This window comes from Anomalospiza imberbis, chromosome 1 (genome assembly GCF_031753505.1).
Source record: "Anomalospiza imberbis isolate Cuckoo-Finch-1a 21T00152 chromosome 1, ASM3175350v1, whole genome shotgun sequence".
Lineage (NCBI taxonomy): Eukaryota > Metazoa > Chordata > Aves > Passeriformes > Viduidae > Anomalospiza > Anomalospiza imberbis.
This window is the reverse complement of record NC_089681.1, coordinates 92,170,491-92,190,107: the sequence shown is the minus strand read 5'-3', so window position 1 is coordinate 92,190,107 and position 19,617 is coordinate 92,170,491. Positions and strand designations below refer to the sequence as shown.

At 37.1% G+C, this 19,617-nt stretch overlaps 1 long non-coding RNA gene across 2 annotated transcripts; it reads left to right on the top strand.

Annotated features, from left to right (window-relative positions):
- The first annotated feature begins 1,735 nt into the window (after nt 1-1,735).
- On the top strand, nt 1,736-17,129 carry LOC137479543 (uncharacterized). 2 transcript variants are annotated; one of them, XR_011002334.1, is made up of 7 exons: nt 1,736-1,957; nt 4,124-4,163; nt 5,757-5,804; nt 14,711-14,820; nt 15,307-15,757; nt 16,511-16,602; nt 16,786-17,129. It is a non-coding gene; the product is annotated as an uncharacterized lncRNA (long non-coding RNA). The 2 variants fall into 2 exon arrangements; XR_011002327.1 differs by lacking the exons at nt 1,736-1,957; nt 5,757-5,804; nt 14,711-14,820 and having other exon boundaries at nt 3,919-4,163; nt 15,307-15,375.
- Nucleotides 17,130-19,617: the final 2,488 nt, after the last annotated feature.

Below are 19,617 nucleotides of genomic sequence, written 5' to 3'. Positions count from 1 at the left end.
ATGTGAATAATTACTCCTGTCTGAGTTAGAAATGCTTTGTAGCATCACCAGTCTTGGTTGTACTATGTGAAAATGTATGCAAAAGCCATGGTCAAGAGAAATGATTGTGTGTAATACAAGATTTTCCCCCCATTCATCAATTAGCATGTGGTTGTGAGAGACAGGCTGTGACTCCTTCTGTGTGTGTGTGTGTTTGTGTGTAGGTATGCATGCACATACATAAATGTAAAGCTACTGTGCTCTGTGAATGAATATGTGCTGATCTCTGAAAGTAACAACTTTCTCTGACAAGCCAGGCGCTGTGTTTTGCTGCAGTCTGCTCAGTTGTAACAAATTCCTCTTTTGAAGGTGTAAATTTCCTATAGGATGATGTGTGACTTCTGGAACAGTAAGTACCATTTCTGCAATATGTTGGTGGCTATAGCTATGCTGCAGAATAGTATTTTAAGCATAGTTCGAGTCCTTGTAGCCTAACTAGAATGTGAAGAAGTGAGAAATGTACAGAAGGCTAGAAGCAGGCATGGAGGTGGCTGTATCTGCTGTTTGTATGCATGTGAGTTGTACACTTCGGGCTTGTTTTTCATTTTATAATCAGATTTACTCTGCATTCAGGGAATATTTTCTGAGGGAGGAAGGTAAGCAGTATTTCTTCTAATTTCTATGGCGGTGTTGTGTTTCTGTTAAGGGAAATGCATGTTTACAGCACATAGTTATATAATACAGCATGATCTCATGACATCTAACTAAATGTTTCAATATTTGTTCACGTTAAAATTGGGCAAGAAAGCATACTTAAAATATGGATTTTTGTTGAAAATACACTTCTAGAACTGCTATGCAAAAGCAATTTACAGATTTTGTTTGCATTCATCTTTTGCTCTTTACTGTAGTTAAATAAGTGCCTATTCTACCTAAATACTAATGGTCTTGAAATCTTCAGTTTTTATATATTTTGTATTTTCAAAACATAATTTACTATATTTCTAAATTTTCTGTATATTAGTGGAGACTGTTCTCTAGAGGTAGAAGAGGCAAAAGGTTTTATAGCTTGAGCTCTGATAACAAGGGAACTTGAAAGGACACAAAATATGATTATACAAAAGTCTCAAATTTTAAATGATTCAGTAATGTGATTTAGCAAAATGCTGTTCTTAGACAACACACTATCAAGCTAATACTGGAATAATTTGTCCATTTGGTGCTATTTTTATATTCTTCATTTTCACATAGTATTCGAATCTCAGGAAAGAAAAAGAGAGCAAATACTGAAACTTTGGTAAAAGTGTAACACCTACATTATGTTACTGTGGTAATAAAATCAAGACATTTGGACTGAACTCTGCTGAAGAGAACCAGTCATTGTGGTTTAACTATTTTATGAAGGGCATTGATGTTTTTATGTACAGAAATATAACATATACTGATATAACTACTATACTGCAAGGACCATGCAAACAGAAATGTGAATGTTTTGCAAAATACCATACACGTACCTGGCAGCATTTACAGTATTATTATTACTGCCACACTCTTCCAGCTTCATATGCATGGAAGTAATGCATGGAAATTATGGTCTGTTAACCAACTGGATTCCACGGGGTATTTACAACCCTAATATTTTTATCATTCTTTTCTGCTGCAACAGCCTGTAGAAAGCAGCTGGCCATGGGGTGCAAGGTGTCCTCACTAACAAGTGCAGAGCAGAGCTAAGGGACATCTCACAAGCTACTGGTGGCTTCACATAAGGGCCCAATCCAAATCCTTCTGTGGAACCACACTGGAGTCCTCTAACTTTGTGTTTCTGTTATTGAACTTTAAATATGCCACTGGCTTTCTCACACTGCTCCGTACTGGCCTCACAATCCAAAACACGCAGTACTGGTCAGTCCTAATGCTGTTTGCCAGTGTGAGCCCCTGCAGGATTTGTCAGATGCTGTTAGGACAGCACAATCAGGAGGTGAGAGTATCAGTGAGACTCCGCTAAAAGTACTCTGGAGAAGTTTGGAAACCTTGGGAAGTGAACTCTGCCACTTGGGGTGATGTGTGTTTCAAAGGCAACAGGATTGCAGCTTGTCAGCAGGATACACTGCACATGCAAATGGGAAAAAAAGCCTTTAAACCTTTCCAGATGCAAGAAATATTACTTAAAAGAAAGTTTTAAAATGCAGCCAAGTTATATCATCCATGTATTTTCTGTATTTTCTATCAGATAGCTATATCTGAAGTGTTTAGTTTTTATAATTGTATGTGTCAAAAAAATGGCAGACTGCAACATGAAACTTCTAAAATAAGGCCACTAATTTCAGCAATTCAACTGTTAATATACATCATATCAAAAGATATATTAGTCTGGTTTTATGACTTTTTTTCACTGTTTTACACTTGTTTATAAATCAATCCCCAATGGCAAAGGAAGGACAAAACCCTTCTTTACATGAGTTCCCAACTAAACACAGATATCCCCTTCAGTAAAATTACTCCCACGCATTTGGTGGACCCTTATCTGCAACTAGGCAGCAACCATGATGCAACCACACAAACGAAAAACATATTGGAGCCCATTCTATTACCATAGAATTTAATAACAAGCCTCCCTGTGCCATCAACAAAAAAGATAGATGCATTAATTTCCTTCCATTACATCCTTTTTGTGAAAGTTGCTGTTATTTTGTTTCTCCTTGATTACAATGGTCATGTATAGTTGACACAACACTGAATAGAAGATCATTTCTGTTCACCAGGACACAAGACCTGAGCCAAACATACACTGAAATCAACATCTCAGGATAGCTTTATTTGACAACTGACGAGACCTTCTCATCTGTAGCTGATAATATTTGTGTTCACTTTCTTGTCAATTCTGCATTAAAGATGATGATCTTGTCATTATCTGCTATAAAACCCACAAGTTCTGATCTGTAATGGTTGTATCTATTTGGATAGGAGCCCTGAGGATAGGGGGTCTATTGTGGGTTTCATTGCGGTTTTTTTTTCATGGTACTGTTGCTTTGAATTAGTTGCAACTGCCTATGGAAATATGATCCCTTAAGAATGTAGAGAAATATATTATTAATGATTATGTATGAAGAATTGCTAGATTCCCCTGCACTCTGGCTGCTGTGAATTTCACACCATCATTCCTAAAGAAAAACATTAGGGAGAAAGTAAGACCAATGTAACTTGAAATTAAAACAGCAGCATTTCCAAACCAATCATTTTTGACACAGGAAATTCAGAGTTAAACAGAAGAAAATCCAAGTGGTTCACTGACACAATTAAAATACCTGAACAGCTCCCTTCCTCTTTGATGTCATAACTCCAGGATGTGATAGAGGTAAATAATTTTGCCATATCCGTTTATACTGTACAGATAGGATCAAAAACCACCTTTGGCTTTAAAAGTATTTGCACTGCATTTCACAGTATCAGTTCAGTTTCTTTATGGACTATAAATGTACACCTGCTCTGTGTTTTTAGCTGTGTAACATAACCAGAAGTTCTGAAAATCAAATGATTTCTGATGAATCAAAAGAGGGAAATGAAATTCTATATGGGAATAGCAGAAGAGGCAGTGGGTTTCCCAGGTCTCATGCCAACAGAGATTCTTGCTGAGGGTTTTCCAGGTCAGGTTAAACTTCTTCTTGTGTTAGAACTTGTTCTTAAAAAGCCCCCATAGTTAAAAATGAGCGGAATTCAAAATATGACCAAAATTTTGCCCAAAACCATGAGGGATTTTTCTTCTTTTCTAACTATATTTGACATTATTTCTGCCACAGGTCTTGCCTCAAAGTTTACCAAGAAACTCTGTCCAGAAGAATATTTGCAATGCTATACTTCATTTGTAGATGGTCATGCATAGTGAAGCACACACAAAAAATTAGCAATTGTGGTAAATGCTAAACTGGCAAATGTTGCTGAAATAGAAAATATATAAATTGATACATTATTGTGTTGCCACTATACTGTTCACTTATACTCAATATTTCACAGAGATTGCGCAGAAATAAATGTACAGCTAAATTATATGCAGTTACACTCAGTGAAAGGCTCAATAGAAAAGCCATATGTAGTTCTCACCTGTTTCTGTTTCTTCTGCCTATGTTCATTCAAAACCCACCTCCAGTGGCACAGCAGTCACAACTGGCTACCCCTCTAATCTGCAGGTAAAATGTTTCACTGAGGTAGCCAAAGGATGAGATCCCACATCTTGTGCTCCTAAAAGCAATGTCCTGGTTGGTGGGGCCAGAGGAGAGGCAGGTGTGCAGAGGGGCATTGACATTACACACTTCTGACTCACCTACAAAGCAAAAGTGGGAAAACATCATTATTAAGTAATAAAAGAGGAGTAGGAACATCTTTAATTTCTATGTTTTCGAGGCAGCTCTTCTGCAAATTTGTCAAATTGATACCTAGCACGACTATCGTGTGGTGAAAAGCCAAGTCACGCAGAAAATTTAAACTGTCAATCGATATTGTGGAAAAAGGGTCCATAACCCAAGAGACTACACTAATGTTTATTCATATACAGTGTTAACATTACCTTTAGTTTGCATGTGAATGCAGCTGCCGATGCCACTGCACCCATAATGTCTCTACAGTGACTGTATATTTCAGATTTGCCTTAAGCAGTTACATCCCATTTAAACGGGCCTTTTTGGTAAGGGCATTTTTGCTTTTTCTTTGAGTGACATAGCATGCCCTTTGTTATGCATGCAAGTAAGCATGAATTGTTGCAACTCCTTTTGTCAAAAGGTATGGTTTTTCCTCAAAGCTTGTCTGCACTAAACTTACCACCTTTCCATGAGGGGCAGCCTGTCTCTGCAAGCTGATGCGGTTCATATGGTTATGCATTGCTTGCAATTTGTATTTTTTGTATTCTGTGTTTGTTTCCATATATTTAGAAGCTGGAGTGCACCCTTTTCTCTGCCACAGAACTTAATGCTAGGTAACTACTTAAAAAAAATTGAGGACACGTGCTTCATCTTCTGAATGCCTCAGAGTGTGTGTGACTTCCTGAGTTCTCAGAGTACAATCTGGAGTATGTGCAGGATGGTTTTCATTGGGAAAAAAAAAAACAACAAAGTAATTTTCTGGTGCTTCTGATTTTTTACCTCAATTTAGACAATACTTGTAGCCATAATCTTTGAGTCTTTATTTTACTTTTGTAACTAAGTACCTCTAAACACAATTCTTTCACCTTACAGGCCACTTCATGAAAATAATTTCTTTAACAAACGTGGTTCACATAATGAATCAGTAACAGTTGGGGGAAATCCTGATGGAAAGTAGTGCTCTCCTCATTAGTGCTGTGTGTGGTAAATTAGGAGCAGGCTCTTAAGGAAATGAGGACAAAAAGGCGGAATTGCTGCTCATTAAGAGTTTGTCTTGAGCACAGAGTTCATGCTCTTTAAGAACAATAAGAACATCCTAAGTTTGTGTTTGAGATAAATACAAATATATATATATATATATATATATATATATATATATATATATACATACACATAACTTGGGGGAATTTTGATCACTAGCTAATACACAAAAGTTATAAAACCAGCTACTCCAAAGAATTTTAAGTTTCAGTGGTACTTTGGGAATGTTAGAGGCAAAAAATAAAATACAGTTGTCAAGAAGTATCATAAATGTGTGAAAATTAATGAATATCTAACCACATTTTTGTTTATTTATAAAGCATTAAAATGCTGTCAATGTAGTACTGAAAAGTTCCCAACCTCCCTTCTGTTTCAAATTTGGAGAGGTCCTTTCACCTTCCAGTAGAGCAGTAGCCTAGGGACTCTTGGCAGGTATGTATTTCTAGCCAGATATTTTGTATTATTTGTGGATAAGTAGTCTACTTTTGTCCAAAATTTCTGTGCATTCATAACAGCACAGTGGAAAATATTTGCATTACTATATATTTACCCACAATACCTGTCAAGAGAAAACAATTTTATTGTACAAGGCACTGTATGAAGGGAAAAGTGCCATACTTTGGAGTTGATTTTTATCTGAAGGAAGAATAATCACAATATATTTGAGAAGACAATGTGCCATTTTCAGATAGAGAAGATAATTTTTAGAAAACATATAACAAAGCTATAAATTATGGCTGAAAGAGTCATATTATAAGAGTAACCCAGCTTTTGAACAACCTTATTGCAAGCCTCTTACCTATTTTTATCAAAAATGGAATGCACTCATAGTGATGAATTGTTGATTGCATTTGAAATAAAGTGTGACTCCCACTCCCTCCAAAGAATAACTGCCTTCAGTTATTAGATATTAGAAATGAATTAATGTTAGAAATGACAATAATAATACCCTTAACCAATCATTCTTGCAGCATTCATAAACTTACACGTAGCAGAAAGTGATTTTAATATGTGTGTAAGTCTGGAAAAGCTTTTCTTCTGCCAGCACCAGTTTAGTAAATTTCATGTATCTTCTGCACAGTTTTAAGAACTTATCAGACCTGGGTTGGAGTGACTTCTAACCAATATCCTGTGTATATAGTTAGCCAATATTCTGTATATTTATCAGTGCTCACGTAAATACAATACAAGCAGGTCTTTTCATGCTCATGTAACAACCTACCATGATAACAGGGAAGTTTCTGTGTTTTCTTTTAAACAATTCACAGTAAATTGCTGGTTTTCCCTACCCACAGACAGAACAGTGAATTTTAAGAGACAAATTTGAAATAAGAAAATCTAGAAAATAAACTAACATGTCCTGGAATAACAGAAGCAGGGAAACTTCTTTAGACAGACATGCAATTTACACCAAAAGTATTTGTGAATATTCCCATTAAGTGGATTTGGTTTTTAACTGTTGTAACAATAAAGTTTGGCGGGTTTTCAGTTTGGGAAAAAGTGGTCATTAACCTACATCAGGACTGTGAGTTTAGTTGAATTCCTTCACGATCCAGGTTTATTCAATCTTGCTGTATCTGCATGAGAAAATTTTTCAAATGACTGAGGCGAAATTATATGAAGGGACAAAATGGCTTTTGCACAATTAAGAATGCTGTTTTCATTGATGAAGGATAAGTATCTAGTTATTTTAGAAGTCTCTGTCACCAGGTTTCTTAAAAGTATATTTACTCTTTCCCCCACCTCTTTTAAGATTTATTGCTACTTGCAAAGTACTTTTATTTAATATTCTTCCTTACTCCAAAACTGGTTTGTTCAGTTTTCTGATAATTAATAGACACCACCAAGGGTATTGAAACTGTGTTTAATATCTTCCCAGATATTAAATTTTCCTGCTGGATTAGAACATAGTCTGTTGAGAAAACTTCAAAAATCAGCACATCCAAATGCCAGAGTCAGAAATTCAAACTAGTCCAAAACAAAGATAAATCAGAAACCATGGATTACTGCCTCTATGTCATTATATTTCCAATGTTGATGACTACTAGAGCCTTTTTACTAATTTCATTCTTTGAGGATCAGTTTGCTAGTTAAATCATGAATCCTTTCAGAGCTGGAAAACTACTTGAAGCAGAATTTTGGACCTTGTCTGTCCCATTGCATCATTGCAGAGACATGAGTCTCAAGTAAAACCTGGAGATCATACAGTGAGGTTGAATGTAACTAATAAACTGAGACTGCTAGCAGTGGGGTGTGGGGTGCAGGATTGAGACATGTGTCAGAAGTTAGAAGGGACAGGATTACAATTTGATCTTTCTCACTGCATTTTAAGAATCAACATTGGTGGGATGCGCTTCCTAGTATAAGCCAAATCATCCTTTGAATTCTTACCAATGGTTTGGGTTTTACTCATGACTTCTTCACCATCAGCAAAGGTGATGATAAAACTTATTGGAGAGAGACACCTGTGCTTTCATCTCTCTGACCTCTTCTAAACACTGATTTCATCCCATATTGTAGTTGCATTTCCGTTGTTTACAGCCTTCAGAGAGACACAATAACCCAGCACTTACGGTTGCTTCCCTTTGTTTCTCCTCCTTGGAAACTGCAGTTTCACTTTCAAAAGCTAAATCAGCAGCTATTCATTTACAAGCCACAGTAAAACTTTACCAAGTCCCACCTGGTGGCTGGATGCTATTGGGATGGGCAGACCAGAATTCACAGAAGGGAAACACATTCCTCTGTTTAACAGACAAAGCATGGTGTCCTCCCAAAAGTTTACTGAGGCCTTCAGGCTCATAACTTCAGTTAGATGTAAATGGCAAAAGCTACTGAACACTGTAGCTAGCAAATACAGGTGAGAAGAGGTTAAAAAAACATAAGAGGAGAAACATTTTCATAAAGGTAAATTGAATTAAATACAAATGAATATTGAATTATGTTTTGACATTTTCACAATAAGCTAACAGCTATGCAGTTGATAATATAGTTTCTTCCATAGTAGATCTTTTGCAAGTGAGCTTACAGAGAAGACAAATTATAAATAATTTATGAAAAAAATACATTTATAATTACATACATATGCGCACACATGCACTTGCAAACAGGAATTTTTAACACAACTTTATGCATATGCAGTAATTTAATTTTATTTTCAGTAGGGTTCTGTCACTTATTTATATTTTCACACTGATAGGGAAATACCACTATTTTGCCTTTGCAATGTTTTGCTTTTCTTTCTGCTGCTTGGCTTTGCTGATGAGAGAACACAAATTAGTTTTTAAATAACTGTAGGTCTTCAGATGGCATAGTGGTTTACCACAGATCTGAATTTCAGGAGCCACTACAGTGCTGGGTAAAACATACTTATGAGTTATTAATAGTGAAACTAGAACAGGCATCAGAAGCTGCACAAGAAAACCTTAGGAAGTGCTTTCATGTTGGGTCTCTAGACTAACCCCCTGACTGCAATCTCAGCAAATTCTCTCTGTGTTAGTGGAAATTAGCTTCATAACATATTCCTTGTTTTCTTTGGACATCCTTTCTGAACTTTAAGTCATTCTTCTAACTCAAATATGTTTGGGTTTTGCTTGCTTTTTTCTTTCTGATATTCAGACCCCATCTTTCCATAGTGACCATCAGAGGCTTTTTTCCTTAGTATTGATTTAGACTAACAGCAACTGCTCATCCGAGGAACTCAGGGGTCAAATGTGACTCAACTGGTATAAATAATAGGCAGATTTTTTTTTCATCTGTGTGTCTTTGTTGTTAATACAGTGATAATACTGTTGTCTACACCTTTAAAGAAAACAAGGCAAAATAAAAGTAGTAGAAAGATACACTATAAACCCCAGGAAAATTAGAATGTGACAAATTGCAGCTTCACATTAAAAAGAATTAACTTCCAACCATTAAGTACAATGCAATATCTATTTATCAAGTTAAATTGTTTTCCTGTTGCAAAGCACAAATATAATTACAGAGGCCTTTTACATAGGGATGGCACTTGCTTAAGGACTATTTTTAACGCTGTATGCATAAATCAAGTTTAATTTCAATTTTTTGTCTTTTTTTTACCTCACACTTCCAGGAGTTAGGCAAACAATACTGGAAACAATCTCTTGGATGATCAAAATGCAGTCTTTTGCTTATCAAGGGAATTATGCTTGTGGCATTTTCCATGAACTCAACAATCCTCATCATTAAGTAGCTTGAGGTTTTATTTGTTTGTCCCCACAACTTGTATTGAAAAACTGCTCTAGAACCTCACCACTTTTATGGACAGAATCTCTCTAGCTTCCAGCTTAAATTTATTCATGGCCAAATTACACCCATTTGTTCTTGTGCCAGCATTGTCTGCTAGGGTAAATAGTTTTTTTCCTTGCCTACTGTTTACCACCCTATTGTGTTTTTAGAGAATAATTATTTCCTGTATCAGTTTTTGTTTCTACTAGACTAAACAAGCAAAAATGTTTGAGCCTTATTCTGAAAAGGATTTCATTCTGGTAATCAATCCAGTTTTTCACCTGTTTCACCCTCCAGAGATGTGATGAAAAAGATCTGTGTGAGATTTCTCAGGTGCTTTAAGCAATGACATAGATTTTTACTTTTGTCTAATAAGAAATAGTTTATCTGGTTCATGCTTGGGTGGCATCTGCTTTTTCATGCTTGTATCTCACTGGCAACTTAGCAAGCCTGCGGTCAGCTAATATGCATATGTAGATCTATCTCCTGTGTTATTTACAATTGATATGCTCCTAGTTTACAGCATATTTTTTAATTAATCCTTGACTGCCTGTCTCCACTGCCAACACCATGTGTTTCAAGAGTGAGTTTAGCAGCATGTATTTTTAATGTGCTTTTTCCAAGGGTAACATATTTGGGATAAGCTGATGCCAAAGATAATGAAAAATAAAAAAGAATAATGTTGTGAAACCAAAGAGAGATACTCAGCACACTGACAGCACCAGGCATAGCGTATTAAGGAATAAGGACTTTTCACAAATGCTTCAGTGTGATATGATAGAACATAAATTTTTGAGTGTGATACACTGCATACAATACATTAGGACATTTTTTTGGCCTTGTATACTCACAGCTGCTTAAATGTTGCATTTCAAAATAATTAGGATCATTATATCAATTACTTCCAGGGTAAAAAAAAAAGCTTTGATACTGCCTGGTTGTAAAGGCTCCATTTAAGGGCCATACATTCTGGAATGAAGACTATATAGCTCTTAAGTTTTAACAGATACATTGATGATTTTGGACTGCAAGTTCAAATAACTAGGAATTTACAAACTTTGAATCCTTAAGAAAATGATAGATATTTCCTCATTTTGATGTGGAAGCCATCAATTATAAAGTACCTTTAGCTGTGCAATTACTGATAGCAGGAGGTAGTAAATTCCAACTTAGCAGCTTTGCCCTTCATTAGAAAGATAAACTAGATTCTTGAAGGATTTTTTTAGAGAGAGAAAGATTATTTTAGTCATGTGATAACTTTTTTTTTTTAATTCTGCATAAGAGTGCTGGATGAGAAAATTTATTTAAAAGAGTTATCTGCTAGGGCATGCAGCTTTAGAGAATTCTTGAAAAATCTTTTTTGTCAGTTTTAAATTTGATGAGAATGGAACATGTATCTGCTCAGGATTATTTTATTGAGTTATTAAAAGGTAGTTTTACTTAGTGTGCCCTCCTTGATTGTTACTACATAATACATTCTTTGATGTTGAAGTGGTAAAGTGAACACATTAACTTTTTGATGCATTAGAAGTAATGTTTAATACATTTTATTTTGTTTGGGGCACCCCTGTGGAGCTGATAGCTGTGCAATAATCACTGCTGTACAAAACAGGGGAATGCTTGGAGTGGACTGGGATACAGCTCTGGGGTCCCCAGCACAGAAAGGCCATCAGCCTGTTGGAGCAAGTCCAGATGAGGGCCAACATGATCATCAGAGGGATGGAGCATGGCCCCAGTGAGGAATGGCTGAGAGAATTGGGATTGTTCAGCCTGGAGGAGAGAAGGCTTTGGGGTGACCAAATTGTGGCCTTCCAGTAATTGGAGGGAGCCTGAAAAAAAGGTGGAGAGGAACATATCACAAGGGCATGTAGTGGAAGGACAAGGGAAAATGGCTTCAAACTGAAAGAGAGTAGGTTTAGATTACGTATTAGGAAAAGCTTCCTGACTGTGAGGGTAGGGAGGCACTGGAACAGGATGCCCAGGGAAGCTGTGGATGCCCCTCCCCTGAAAGTGTTCAAGTCTAGGCTGGAGGAGGCTTTGAACAAACTGGTCCAGTGAAAGGTGTCTCTGCATGTGGCAGAGGGTTTGAGACTAGATGATCTTTACAATTCCTTCCAAACAAAACCATTCTAGGATTCTATGATATGCAGATAGTGTCTTCAAAAAGTAAAGTAATTGATATTTCTGTCATGAGAGTTTATTTTCTTTATCCATAATTCACGGTATTTTTAGAAATATTTGAGACATCAGAAACTTGCAGGCTTTCACCACAGCAGGCTGCAACCAAGTGATCATATTAACTTGACAAGATTAATCTTAAAACAGTTCTTTCCCTTAATATACCCCTTTCTTTTTTTGCTAGTTGTAATTAGTAAAAGTATTTTTCAAGCTGGGACAAAGGTTGTTTTTAGTCTTTCCTATTTAGACAATGATACACTTTTTGCATTGATAAAGGAAAGGGATTTGCAAAGTTCCTGACAAAGTGAAACATCACAGAAAGTAAAACATGTAGTAGAGGGTACCATTACCCTACCGATTTTAATCTCATGGAGGGTTTGGGCTGATTAAGAAAGAATTAAACTACACATGACAGATAACAGTGATGACATTGCTTCATATACTGCTGGAGGATACACAGGACCATAGAGGCCATTGCAAGAACATACAAGAAAAATAAAACACAATTTCTGCATCCAAGTACAGCGTGTTTTGCAGGTAAACATGGCATACTTGTTTGACAAGACGTTATTTTGCATAGTATAATTTTGTTATTATACAGAGTCTACATAGAAAAATATTTGTTAAGTGATTTAAGATAGCTGGGGCAGGGGGCAAAGAAGAGCAGAGAATCACCCTTCAGCATTTATTTACATGTGAAACACTCAATACAAAATAAGAGTTTGTCCTCTTGTGCAGTACCTTCTGGTACCATTTTGAAATGAAAATCAATAATAATTTCCCAAGCTGAGAAAATTTATGCTTCTCTGAGAAGCTGACCTCACCAGTAAGTTAATACTGTTTGGTACCTATATGGAGAAGCATCCAGAAAATATTTTCTGTGTAAAACAGAGATTTTTTTATTCCTCTGTTGTTTTCTCTTTATTACTTGTGTTAGCTTCCTTGCCATTAGATTTCTTGGAGCTCTGATTCAGGGCGAAATAGATCTGTTGTTTCCTGAAAGAAGATTACTTAGTATGGAGATGATAAGGTAACTTTGGTGAAATAAATCCATTTTAAGAGGGTTAAGGTGGTAAACCAGAAGGATATGATAAGTTTCAATTTCACATTGTAAGGAGTGCCATGTTAATTCAAGACAAAAAGTGGAACAAAAATCCAGTCTGGTAATTAGGAGCCATGCATCAGCATGGATGCTGCTGTGCCATGCAGGCTGATGGGACAGCAGCACAGAGCCCTGTGCCTCGCTCCAGCACTGTCTCCAGCTTCCCCTTCAGTCTGGGATAGCAGTGGCTTAAAATTATATAGTCTGCAATGATACAGGTCTACAATATGAAGGCTTTGGCACCTTGGTCCTGCTTTAGAGTAGTTTAATGCTGAGAGAAACTTTATAGCTGATGAGGATTTTTCTGTCTTTCAAGTGACACCTTAAAATCAGGCATGTCAGGGCATATTATGCGTAGATGACTGGAGTGTTGTATGCAAGTATTTGTTGACTTGTGCTTTCAGAGAAGGCAGTATAAGTATTGTGAACAGCCTGTATGACTATTGAAATGATATATTTGAGTCACAAATGTGCTCCCAATCTCATTGCCCACACATTTCCTGCTTCTTTGCACACAGAACTGCAATAGGCAGCGCTGGTTTAGGAGACTCTTTGCCCTTAGTAGAGAAGGTATTCCCCAGTGGATCTGGGAAGTGAAAGAAACTGTACCAGCTGGGAGCCAAATAGCAGACATGGTGAGATGCTGCAACTCATGAAGATTTATAACACCAGGTTATTTCCAATTTCTTTAAATAAATTGATTATTTTATTTCCAGTTTCTTTAATAATTACAGGTTACTGTAATTATTAAAGAAACAGGAAATAAACAGTCAATTCCTTCCTTACAAGCACTTTATATATGAGATGTGCAAAATGGTTGAGTTGAAAAGGAGATAAGGCTGCTCAGGCTGCACACCCGAGCTGGATGTGGGTTACTCCCTTTCAGGTGTGTGGTCTAAGCTTCAGGTGATGGGAGTGGTTCCATGTTTTTTGAAGTTTTTCTTCTTTTTTCATTTTCCTCCTGGCGTATCACAGGCCTTTCCCATGAACAGTGTCAGCAGTAAAAATCAAGTAGATGTCTCATGGGGCTGTTCCCATTTTGGTACTACAGTATTACATACACTGGGTCACCAAACTTTCTTTTTGCATGTTCCCCTCTCTGTCTGAATTTCAGCTAACATTTTTTTCATTTAAAAAACACTATCAACCCCCCAGAAACCACCAAAAGTTACCCTCACAAAGTCCTTGAAAGTTCACTTCCAAATTTGAAGTTGGTCTTTCTTTTTTTCCAATCCTGAGACTTTATTGTCAAATTTGTTGAGTCTTTGCAGGCTTTGTGTCACTTGCAGAATCCTAGAAGGTGGATTACTGTAAGAAGAACAGACTCTTAGAGGCTTCCAGTGTGACCATCAAGGTTGAAAGTCCTTTTAATAAACTTAATCAGTTAATGATAAAAAAAAGAAAGTTTCAAACCATTTTGGCTTTTATAGCAGAAAAAAACCACAATAAAACAGATACCCTGACAAAATGAAAACAGCAAGTTCACTTATTACTAAAAAGTATAAAATGTTAACATAAAAGGTATTTTTAAGTAACATTTATGAGTGTTCTACACATCAACATTGAACATATATTCCCTTAAAAAAATCTAGTAAGGAAACAAAACATCCATTTTCATTTTACTTTTGCACATAGGTTTATTAAGATAATATATGTATCCTTTTATATGCTGAGCCATTGCTTTGTCTCTGTTTCAGCCTGTCCAGGGTGTATGAATATTGACTAATGTACACCCCATAGTGTATTATTGCTTACTTGAAGCATAATACTGCATGACCTTGTTTTTTCTCTTAATTATGTTTTTCCCTTGTAGGAAAGTAAGTTTACTCACTCTGAATCGTGCCAAACCGCATAATTTGGAAAAGAATATTGTGGCTCAACTTGGAAAGTACTAACTGGGTTCCAGCCATCACTGGGAAAGCTGTATAGTCTTATTATTTTAACTGGCCAAATGCCCTTTGTTACCACATTAACAGTCTCCCTATGGTGCATGTAACTTTGATATTATTTCCACTTTTAAGCTAAATTTGACCAGATGAAAGACACAAACCCTCCAATTTTGAAATAAAAAAAATAGCATGTTTTGTTAATCCTGTACTTCAGAAGGAAAGTCTGTGAAAATGATAACCATTGTCTGCTGGCCAAAGGTTTTGCTCAGTAAACCCATCCTGCCAGCTGTTCTCATTGGCAAGAGGAAAGATAATATTTTGGTACCTTTAATATCTCCACTTTGAGCCGAAGTTCTGCTTGTGCCATCATTTAAATCATGCATGTTAACATCAGTCTGGCAAACAATGCAGCCCTTTACAAAAAGACCTCAGTCTGGATGGTATCACTGCAATATTGCAATAAAGCTGCTTCAGACTGCCACATACAGCTTAAATCATTCACTGCCTATGACTTTTGCAGGTGCTCTGGACTGTGCTGCTGGAGAATTGCTTTCAAAGGCCTAAAGAAAACACTGAAAGAGATTCAAAGGTGCGTTTTAGTCCGACGATACCGGGAGCTAAAGGCGCAAAACACCTCAAAAGTCTGGGCTCCCTCTCACATGCCTTTGGTCCTCATCTCTTGAAGCAGACTGGACAAGGATCAACTTGGTGACCAAGATCCAGTCCCTAGCAAATGAGGAGGGATGGCCAGACAGAAACACTGGTATTTCTAAGAGACACAAAGTGGTCACCTAAAGCTCTAGGCCTAGACAGATACACTTCCCACATTGAGAATATCTGAATCAACATGTGCATAGGGAATGCTCTCTCTCCAGATCCATTTTCGACTGCAAGTTTTGATTTCTGTTGGAACATAAAGGGTGTTCTCATCATGTTTAAGAACATTTAAGAATGTCTTTCTCAATTTACAGGTAACCTGAAGCCAGGGTGGTTACAGGCATATTGGATCCCACACCTTGGCAGAGGATTATTTCTGCACATGTTTCAGGACAGCTCAGCACTAGAGACTAATAAGGAGAGAAAAAAAAATTATGATCCTGCAAAAATTTGCTAGGATCCCTTGAAGGTTTCAAAGATTTCCTAAAGTTCTCAATGAGCACAAGCAAAATGATTGGTATAAAAGTAGTTCTCAAGTCTTTGCCTGTCTAGACATAAAACCTCTTTCACTAAAATGAAGCATGAGGGAAGATAAGATAGTCTCTTAAAACAAGAATTTAATTCATTTGTGCATTACTCTAATTATACTACTATCTTAAATGCTCTCAGATTAATGGTGCTCGTGACAGTGCAACCTTGCACAATCTGAAACAGAACTGAGCCCTCCCTGAATCTTACTGGCTCCTTTATTGTCTTCTACTTGTATTTGGAGGACACATTCCAAGGAAAATGAGAATAGTTCCTGTGTCCTGGTTACCTACTGCTTTTGTAACACCTTGATGTAAATATTAATAGCAAAACAGATAGTGCATTTTGTTAGCAGGGCCTAGCCCAATAACCACGCTAATGATAGTGCAATTATACCTGGGATGCAAGTTTTCATTTAAGTACATTTCCCCTGGCATCTCCAGTATGTGATACTTGGGGGGGGGGGAAAAAGTATTCTTTTCAAGTTTTAATTTCCTCTAGAAGCATAAAATCATTCAATACTTTCCCCTCTCCTTCAGGTTAGCTTTCATCACTGCAGATACAGCTACAAGTACTTATTTGACATTTCCTTGCTTGCTGAACTGCCAGAGCCTTACAGGGTACATTTCAGGTAAGGTAAATCCATCAATCAAATGCAAAAGCACTAGGGAAACATATTTTAAAATGACAAATACTTTTGGTAGCACTCTCTCAGATTACTTCCCCAAATTTGGCTTTTTGCAGTTAGCATGCTTCATGCACCAGCCTGCCCGCTCCCCATATGTCTCTATGTTATTATTAATGCATACTGCAGCTCCATAAAGGTGTTCTGGGTGGAACTTGGCCCAGAGACCTTGATCGGAGGGAAACTGTAAACCCTGGCCTCTCTGGAAGGGCAGTGTTCCTACTCTCCTGCTCCAAACCCTGCTGTGGGAGGCTGAGCACCCCAGGCAGTGTCATCCTGCGCAGCACAACGCCAGGGCAGCCACCAGGACATCGCCAGGAAATACTCCGGGCTCAGCCCCGCAGGTTGAGTTACTGACACTCGCCAGCTGCTCCTTGTGTGGAAGAACTTCAATGCATTCCTCTTGCCTTACATATACAGGTATTGTAAATAATTCATTAAGGCAGTAAATAAAGGTAGTGCACTGAGAGAAAAAGAAATCTTCCATTTTTAAATTTCATAATTTCATTCACAACAACTTGAAAAAGGTAGATGGTTGCATCATTTTAAATAAAAGGAAAAGTAATTGGGGAAAAAAGAATCCACAGACACAGTACATGAAGCAGACCATGAAAGCCATCTGACCTGTCATTTGAATCCTTCTGTATCAAAGAACCATAACAATAACTGTAATGAAATTAGACTTATTATGCATGCATGAGCAATAAACACCACCCCCCTCCCCCCCCCAAATCTACTATGGTAGCACTTGAGGTTAAGAAAAAGAAAGTGGAAATTTGTAAAAGATGTATCCAAAGTGACAAGCCCAACAGGAAGATACCTCCCAGCAGCTTGAGGTCTCAGAGTAAGCACAGAAAAATCTGCTGTGGTAACAGAGGTAGTTTATTACCAAAGATTACATCTGTCACAAAATTTTAGGTGAAAATGAGACATAAACCATAAAGTGATCATATGCCCACAAAGACATTGACAGGCATCAAAAACTTTTAGTTAATACCTTCCTGTAGCAAGCAAGACACCTGTCAAAGAATGCTGCAGTAGATTGCTAAGATACAAAGGAGCAGACAGGGGAGAGAAGGTCCTGCCAGCGAGCTGCAGGAATTCTTTGCATTCTTGTTTGCTCTAAACTCAAGAAGGCTCCCTTGTTGTAAGCCCTTTATACAGCACACATTCGAGGGATCACTGAAAATTATATATCAGTTTGTTTCTAAGGAAGAGAAAAGAGAAGAAATAGAAAACTAAGTTGTAACAATTTCAAAGGATAACAAAAACTAGGGTTAGTGTGCATGGAAAAGAGAAGACAAAGAAGTGAAGTCTCTGTAGTCATGAGTAACAAAGAAAGGTCTAATAGGAAATGGAAGATTTTTGTGGCATGGGAGGCAGTGAACAAGGATGCATCAAATAATTATCTATTTGAAAACAAAGGAAACCAAAAGTATTTCTTCATATAGTGTGATGGTAACTTGGAGCCTCCTTGCCACAAAAGGCTGTGGTTTACAGAGCCTGATGTGAGTTAGACATCTCCTGGACAAACTCATCCATTGGTACTTGTTAAATAGAAAGGTTCTACCTCTGACTTTGGAAGTCAGATTGCTAGAAGTTCAGAATATAAGGCAGGTGGCTATCACTACATGACTGTTATTTTATTATGATCTTTAGTAATCACCCTCTGTTTTTGACCACTTTTCATCACTTTTAGAGCCAGAAGTGACGGCTAGATGGATCTTTTTCAGCTTGAGCTGGAAATGATTAAATATAAAAGGTTCTTTCATATTTGTTCTGTAAAAGAAATCCTCACATAGTATGAAATACTCAGGATTCACCCACTTCTGCAGATCTGTAACAAGTCACAGCAGCTGAGAACCAGCTCAGAACACTCCATTTTGGCTGACACACCAAAATTGGAAATCCAGCCTCACAAAGCACAGTTTTCAGTGAGCTCATTGCACATAAGACTGTCAGTTAACCATTTACTGAGCTTCCCCTTCACCAACCTCTACCAAAAGGGAAAGAGAAAAGAGAAGCAATGGTACAGAGTCTTCAGTCCCCCTTTCCTGCAGCCCTTTGCTCACAGGGGATTTTCTAGGATTTACATAATACAGTGAAGTGAGGCCAGGATGCTGTGGGACCTTCAGCTTTCATTTTCATGGATTGCTTTCATTAGAAGACTCGGCTGAAACATTTTGTTCCCTTTTCCCCAAGAAAATATCCCTAATGGTACATGCTTCTTCTACAATACTTCACAGTGAAATCTCTGAGACTTGCATACCTCACCCCTAGTTGTCCCATCTAAACTTTCTTTCACTCCAATCTCTAGTCAAATAACTGCATCGAGTAATTTAAATAATACATAATTCATATAAAACACTTTGCTTTGAACAAAAATGCAATAATTTTTTTTGCATGTTCAACTACTGAAGCAGGACTGCAGTCATTTAGGAAACACCATAACCTGAAGTTAACCAGTACATTTTTTTCAGAACATACATGGAGAGAGAATTTTTCTGTTGTAATGCAATTCCCTAATGATCCATAGATAACGTACTAGTTTGTTTTCTATATAACCTTGAGAAAAATACAAAAGGTATTTCATTATTGTATTAGATATGTAAACATGCAAAATTTTCCTGTTGCTTTAAGGAATGACTTCTGTAAGCAGTAATCTATAGTACATCTAAATTAAATAGCCACGTTAGAAGGAAGAGAAGCCATTTTGTGTTCAGTCACTAAACAGAATCAGGAGCAATTGCTAAAATAATGTATCCCCATTATTCATTACTATTATGCTTCACTTGTAGAAATAGATACCTGATAAGAATTGTACCGGAACTAAAGATGCTAATGAATGATTAAAAGCTAAGGAGCAGATGCGAAGGGCAAGTAGAACGAGAATACCTCATTCCTTTTTTTTCTGAGAACACTTACGTGTTCTACTTCATTCTCCTCCACTGAGCTTTGCTT